The sequence below is a fragment of the Acomys russatus genome, chromosome 29, assembly GCF_903995435.1.
Source record: "Acomys russatus chromosome 29, mAcoRus1.1, whole genome shotgun sequence".
NCBI classification, from domain to species: Eukaryota; Metazoa; Chordata; class Mammalia; order Rodentia; family Muridae; genus Acomys; species Acomys russatus.
In genome coordinates this window covers 24,083,420-24,090,864 of record NC_067165.1, presented here as the reverse complement: position 1 = coordinate 24,090,864, position 7,445 = coordinate 24,083,420, and the positions used below count along the sequence as shown (strand labels likewise).

General features: G+C 48.7%; 1 long non-coding RNA gene across 1 annotated transcript; it reads right to left on the bottom strand.

Annotated features, from left to right (window-relative positions):
- Nucleotides 1–3,935: 3,935 nt before the first annotated feature.
- Nucleotides 3,936–6,497, bottom strand: LOC127211861 (uncharacterized). The gene is made up of 3 exons (XR_007833458.1): nucleotides 6,102–6,497; nucleotides 4,636–4,708; nucleotides 3,936–4,084 (listed from the first exon to the last, which is right to left on the bottom strand). It is a non-coding gene; the product is annotated as an uncharacterized LOC127211861 (long non-coding RNA).
- Between the last annotated feature and the right edge of the window lie 948 nt (nucleotides 6,498–7,445).

Genomic DNA, 7,445 nt, shown 5'->3' with positions numbered 1-7,445 from the left:
TGTGTAGCCTTGGCAGTCTTGAAACTCAATCCATAGACCAGGCTGGCCTCCAACTCTAAGATCCACCTGCCTCTGCTTCCGGAGTGCTGTGATTAAAGGCTTGTGTCACCACCGCTGCCTGGCTTTTTGTCCTCTTTTGTTTGAGATAGGGCCCCAAGTAACCAGACTGACCTGAATTCTCTCCCCTCAGCCCCAAGACATGGTTTCTCTGTGTAGCCTTGGTTGTCCTGGACTCACTCTGTAGACCAGGCTGGCCTCAAACTCACAGAGATCCACCTGCCTCTGCCTCCCAAGAGATGGGATTAAAGGCGTTGCCACCACGCCAGTTTTTTTTTTTTTTAATGTGTATGAGTGTTTTGTCTGCATGTATGTACATGTATCATGTGCATTCTTGGTCCCCTCAGAGGTCAGAAAGCATCATTCCCTGGAACTGGAATTACAGATAATTGTGAGTATCATATGGCGTTGGTACTCAAACCCAGGTCTTCTGCAAGAGCAGCCAGACCTCTAAGTAGCTTAGCCTCCTCTCTAGCACTAGCCACTAGCCTGAACTTTGAATTCCCCTGCCTCAGACTTCCTTTCTTCTTCTTCTCTTTCCTTCTTCTTCTTCTTCTTTCCTCCTCCTCCTCCTCCTCCTCCTCCTCCTCCTCCTCTTCTTCCTCCTCTTCTTCCTCCTCCTCTGGTTTTAATTTTCTTTCTTTCTTTCTTTCTTTTTGGTTTTTGGAGACAGAGTTTCTCTATGCAGCCTTGGATGTCCTAGACTCACTTTGTAGACCAGGCTGGCCTCGAACTCATGGCGAGTCACCTGCCTCTACCTTCCTGAGTACTGGGATTATAAGCATGCACCAGCTTGCCTCAGTCTTTCAAATGCTAAGATTGTAGACAAGCAAGCACAACCATGCCCAGAATATTCATTCTTTTCAGGGCCATTAGTCCATGGCTTCATGCTCTCATTAATACAGTGAATGAAGTTCATCCCTTTAGTCAACATTAGTTAATGAGCTACCTCATGGTGGGTCTGAGCATCCAGGAGAGAGATGTGCATTCTGTTCAGGAAGGAGATATTGGGTCTATGATATGGCTCAGCCTGACAACCTGGACCAGGACCACATGGCAGGAAGAGAGAACCAATTGCTGTAAACTGTCCTTGATCTCCACATGCATGCAGTGGCACAAGTGGTGTACACACACACACACACACACACACACACACACACACACACACACACATGCACACGCGCGCGCGCGCACGCACACACACACACATTAAAAATAAAATTTAAAATGTATCAGAATGATTACAACACCCCGAGATAAGAAAATAAAAATGGGGGCTGGAGAGATGGCTCAGTGGTTAAGCGCGCCGCCTGCTCTTCTGAGGGTCCCAAGTTCCATCCCCAGCAACTACATGGTGGCTCACAACTACCTGTAATGAGATCTGATACCCTCTTCTGGCATGTAGGTGTACATGCAGGCAGAATACTGTATACATAATAATATATAAATAAATCTTTAAAAAAAAAAAAAAAGAAAGGAAGAAAGAAAAGAAAAATAAGACTGGAGAGATGGCTCAGACATTAAGAGCACTGACTGCTCTTCCAGAGGTCCTGAGTTCAATTCCCAGCAACCACATGGTGGCTCCCAACCATCTGTAATGAGAGCTGCTTTAATCTGCCTTTAATCCCAGCACTGAGGGGGCAGAGGCAGGCAGATCACTGTGAGTTCGAGGCCAGCCTGGTCTACAAAGCAAGTCCAGGATAGCCAAGGCTACACAGAGAAACCCTATCTCAAAGACAAAAGAAAAAACAAAAAAAAAACAAAATTGCTAACTGCACTTGGCCAGCACACCTTTACCCAGCACTTAGGAGGAGGCAGAGGCAGGCAAATCTCAAGTAGAGGCCATCCTGGTCTACAGAGTGAGGTCCAGGACAGCCAAGGCTACACAGAGAAACCCTGTCTACAGAACACAAAACCAAAACCAAAACCAGCACCTGCAAAAGAATAAGGAAGGGACACGCAGCTTGCCTGGAGGCGAGAAGACCATGAAAAAGGTAAGGAGTGCTAACAGCCTGACTCATCAAAGGCTCCGCCCCATGAGACTTGAGTCCTGGAACCCTAACAGGGCAGCAAGGAAATGAAGGAAGGACAGACAGATAGATGTAAAGTAAAGCTGGGGTCAAGTGGGATTCTCTATCCACTGCCTGGGACCCCAGTGAGTTTGGTGTGTACAGCACAGAGGGCAGGGTTAGCTAGTCATGGGAGCAGGTCTCTACTACAGGAGAGCAGTCTCAAGCTGTGAGCCTCTGAGAGGACAAAGCGGCTGTGGCTAGCCTTTACTCACAGTGGTCAATGGTTCGTACTCAGCCTCCCACAGAAAGCCTTGCCATTTCTCTTGAGCCTGGCCCATACGGTTAAGGGCTTTGCCAAACTGTTCCATAGGTTTGAGGCTTGGCGGTCTGGTGTCAAAACACACCTTCACTCATGGCTTCACTCACTACTCACGACTTGGTGCACCAGGTGAAAACACTACTACCAAGAGAAACTGGTAGGAAAACTAAATCGGGGCCTGCAGAGATGGCACAGGGGTTTAGAGTGTGTACTTCCTGCTCTTTGAGAGGACACAGATTTGGTTGTCGGCACCCATGTCAGCTGGGGATCTACTGCCCTCTTTTGGTCTTCAATGGCATCTGCACAATGTGAATACATTTAAGTAGAAATGTACACATAACCAGAAATTATTTTTGAGCGGGGATTGGGGTGGGGGGTTGGGGGTGGGGGTGGGGGTTCTAGACAAGGTTTTTCTGTGTTACCCTTGGCTGTCCTAGACTCACTTTGTAGACCAGGCTGGTCTCGAACTCACAGCAATCCGTCTGTCTCTGCCTCTCAGAGTGCTGGGATTACAGGTGTGTGCCACTGTGCCTGGCTGAAACATTAAAAAAATAAAAATTAAAAAAAAAAATAATAAGAGCAGCAAACCAGATCAGTAGTTTTCAAACTTCCAGCCTCTGACTGGAGATAGTGCATGGATTAAGGAGAAAGATATGAATAAAGTATTGAATTTTAGCCGGGTGTGGTGGCGCACGCCTTTAATCCCAGCACTTGGGAGGCAGAGGCAGGCGGATCTCTGTGAGTTCCAGGCCAGCCTGGTCTATGAAGTGAGTCCAGGACAGCCAAGGCTACACAGAGAGACCCTGTCTTGGGGGGGAAAAAAAAGTAGTGATTTGCCTTTTTTTTTTCTTTCTTTCTTTCTTTTTTCTTTTTCTTTTGGCCTTTTTCCTTTTTATTAATTCATTCATATTACATCTCAATTGTTATCCCATCCCTTGTATCCTCCCATTCCTCCCTCCCTCCCGCTTTCCCCCTACTCCCCTCCCCTATGACTGTGACTGAGGGGGACCTCCTCCCCCTGTATATGCTCATAGGGTATCAAGTCTCTTCTTGGTAGCCTGCTATCCTTCCTCTGAGTGCCACCAGGCCTCCCCATCCAGGGGACGTGGTCAAATATGGGGACACCAGAGTTCATGTGAAAGTCAGTCCCTACTTTCCACTTGACTGTGGAGAATGTCCTGTCCATTGGCTAGATCTGGGTGGGGGAGCAGTGTATTTTTCATCCTCTCAGGGCCCAGCTGCTGGCCTTAATTTTGCTGTGTCATTGAGGATGGCTTTGGATGCCTGTTTCTTCTGCGTCCACCTTCAAAGCGCTGGGATTACAGGCATGTGCCACCACATCCTTGTTTAGAGTGTGTACACTTGTGTGCTAAATTTCTTCTGTTTAAGGACACCTCACTAAGAGAATGTAACCTTCCTTTTTTGGGGGGGTATAGGAATGTAAAGTGACAGTTGGGGCACAGGATCTGTTTGATGTTGGTATTCAGCCCAGACTGAAAGCCCTCGGTCATCTCCACCTTCCGTTCACTTTCCAGTTTTGATTAAAAAAAAATCTAAACATTGAAGGATCTCTGAGCCAGAGGACTTCTCAGATTCTTCCCACTTTTGTGATTATAAAATTCTCTGCTCTGCGGTGATGAAGGCCTGGAGCTAAAAAGAGTTTAGAATCTTCGAGCCAAATCCCTTCCAACAGATCCTGGGTAAAAATAAATATAAAAGTGATCAGTAAGGCGGGAGGGAAACAGGAACTTGGTAGTCTCTAAAACCCTCTTTACATTTCAGCTCCTAAACCGCAGACTACCTCAGGTACCCATCTATCCATGCTTTGCTGCCTGAGAAAAGGCAGCTCTGAAGAAAAGAGACCACAGAGATCACAGATAGAAGAGATGGGGGGAGAAAATCAATTTGGTGCAGTTTTCACAAACCTTTAAAATAGAGCGATTTTAAGCGATGATGGGGTTTCGTGACCAGCGATGGCTCTGAAGGGAATGCTCAGGTCCCCTGGCACCTCTCTGAGTGTGTGGGAAAGGAAGGGAAACCGTTTGTCCCCCCTCCCCTTCCACTTAGAAGAAAGCCGAGGCAAGGAGAAGTCAAAGTCTCCCGTAAATGTCCCATTATGAAGGACAAACGAACCTCGGCTCCCTGTAGCTCCTCAGCCGGGCACTGGGCAGGCCCTCCCTTCCACGCTGCAGACACTAAGTATTCACCAACACACCTGGCACTGCTGTTACCATGGTGACTCCTCACCTTTCGCATTCCTTAACTCGGGGGCGGAGGCTGGTGCAGGGCACAGTTGAGTTTTCATATTTCTCCCCAGCTTCTGGGAAAATGGAAGGAGAGAAGAAGGAAAGGATTCTGACCTCCCTTGTCTGCGTCCTTGAATCCTTCTTTTCCTCACTGGCCAAGGGACCCGGGATGGAAGTAGAGAGGGCGGAAACAGCTCAGAGGGAGCCCACTGCATCTAGGCTCACATTTGCACCTCTTCCAGGAATCCCGTGCTTCTTCATTGGAACCTGCCGTGGGCCAGGTACAAACAGATCCACAGAGCTAAAGGTCAGGGACAGAACCCTGGCAGTCCCTAGGGAAAGCCAAGTGGGCAGATGACACCAAAAGCCAGCATGAAAACCATCAAAGCAGGTCCTTTCTCTCTTCTCTCTCTCTTTCTGTCTCTCTGTGCCTGTCTCTCTCTCTGTACCTGGAATTGAACTTAAGGCCCAAAGCTTGGTAGCAAGCCCTGTATTACCAAGCTGAACTCCTTTCCTCCACCAACCCCCCCTCCCCAGTCTTCTCAATTTTAATTTTGAGACTCTGTCTCACTGCCTAACCCAGGCTAGTCTTGAACTAGAAATTGTACCTCAGCGGGTCACCAGGCCTCTCTAAGCTGGCTCTCTCACTTCCTGGGGAGACAGAAAGGTATGCAACACAACCTGAACTAGGACTTAGGAAAAGGCAAACACTTAGCAGTTAAGTGTGTGGGCTCAGGAGAGCTAAGGGTGAAAAGAAGGCCGTGAATATGATGGTGCCTAACTATAATCCCAGGACAGGGGAGACCAGGGCAGGAAGGTCATGAGTTTGAAGCTAGCCTGGAATTCTCAGCAAGTCTCTACCTTAAAAACAAACACCAAGAGGCCTGCCATGGTGGTGCACACCTTTAATCCCAGCTCTCGGGAGGCAGAGGCAGGCAGATCGCTGAGAATTCGAGGCCAGCTTGGTCTACAAATGGAGTCCAGGACAGCCAAGGGCTACACAGAGAAATTCTGTTTTAAAGAACAAACAAAACAAAACAAAACAAAAACAAAAAACAACAACAATAAAACAAACAAACAAAGCCCAAGCTGGGCACGGTGGCACACTCCTGTAATCCCAACACTCCAGGAGGCAGAGGCGTGGTGGATCGCAGTGAGTTCGAGGCCAACCTGTTCTACAAAGTGAATCCAGGACACCAGGGCTACACAGAGAAACCCTGTCTCAAAAACAAAACAAAACACAGACAGGTGGTGGTGGCCCACGCCTTTAATCCCAGCACTTGGGAGGCAGAGCCAAGGAGATCTCTGGGTAGGAGGCCAGCCTGATCTATAGAGCAAGTTCCAGGACAGCCAGGACTACACAGAGAAACCTTGTCCCGAAAAAACCCAAAAGAACAAAAACCAAGCAAAATGAAACAAAACAAAAAAACCACACACTTAGAACCTTAGATAGCTCTGAACTTTAACCTCTGGTGTCTTGTAAAGGGATGGTCATAATCATACTGATCCCGAGGGGGCGTTGCTGGAATTCAGTAAGATTGGACTTTAAACCACCGGGGTCAGTACACACGAGGGAGCTGCCGCTGCAGCAGAGCCCAGACCAGCTGTTTCCGGAAGCTGGATTTCACTGTTGTTACTGTTTCATGAACCGAGCCTAGCTTCTGGCTGACCACAGCATCTCAGCCTTTTTGGACTCCTTTCCTTTGGCGGTCCACTTTTGCCCTCTCTCCAGCTTGCAGACTGTCAGCTAGATCTCTTCCAGGTCAAGGAGGATACAGTTGACATCTGAGCCCCCTCAAGCATTCCTCCCTCCACAAGCGTCAGTCTCTCCCCCTAGGCCAAAGGGTGAAGAGAAGGCTTGGGGCTAGTCCTGCTGCCTCCATCTGCGTCCCTCTGCCTCACCTCAACACACATAGGGAGGGAGGGCTTCTCTGGAGACTGGGGGTGGGGGGTGGGGGAGCAGGCAGGGTGTGCGTCAGTCCTGATGCAATCTTACACTCATTTCTTGGCCTACTTCCTCCTTCTCGAGTGTTTACTGGAGCCTGAATTTCACAGAAACCTTTGGAAGTGTGCACTGACAACAGTGGCAGGCAGTACGCAAAACTTTCCCAGCTCCAGGGACAGTTTAGGAAGAAAGGGATACTTGTGCCCTGGGCTCAGAGACACTGGAGAGAGAAAGTGGGTGTCAGTTGGCATCCAGTGGGAGGGGCCAGGAAAGTAGACTGGAAGAAGAGGACAAAGCTCATGCCAGATCCATCTTCTAGAGCCTGTTCATGGGAAGCTAATAGACTGGTTTTTGTTTTTGTTTGCGTGTGTGTGTGTGTGTGTGTGTGTGTTTTGTTTTGTTTTTCGAGACAGGGTCTCTCTGGCCTCGAACTCACAGCCATCCACCTGCCTCTGCCTCCCCAGTGCTAGGATTAAAGGCGTTCACCACCATGCCCGGCTCACATTAATAGACTCTATCAAAACTGTGCAGAGGAGGCTACCAAAAGGGGTCTCCAGTGATGGGATTCTCTGAAGCAGTTTAGAGGCTCACCTCTTCCTTGCCAGCAGGACTCCTAGCAGAAAAGCTGCTTCTTGGAAAGGATTTGTTTTCTAACCATTATTTGCCTAAGACTCTCATGTTGGGGGCTGGGGGGTGGTGGTGGGGGAAGTTGGCAAGGATGACCACCTTGTTCCTCAACCACAGGCTTGACCAAGTCACCTGGAAATGTTCATAGAAGAGCAGAGGGCATGGGTCCGGATGGACGTGGGATTTGGGTAGGTATTTGCTAGCTGCCCTAGGCAAGTCATTTCATCTGCCTCTCGACT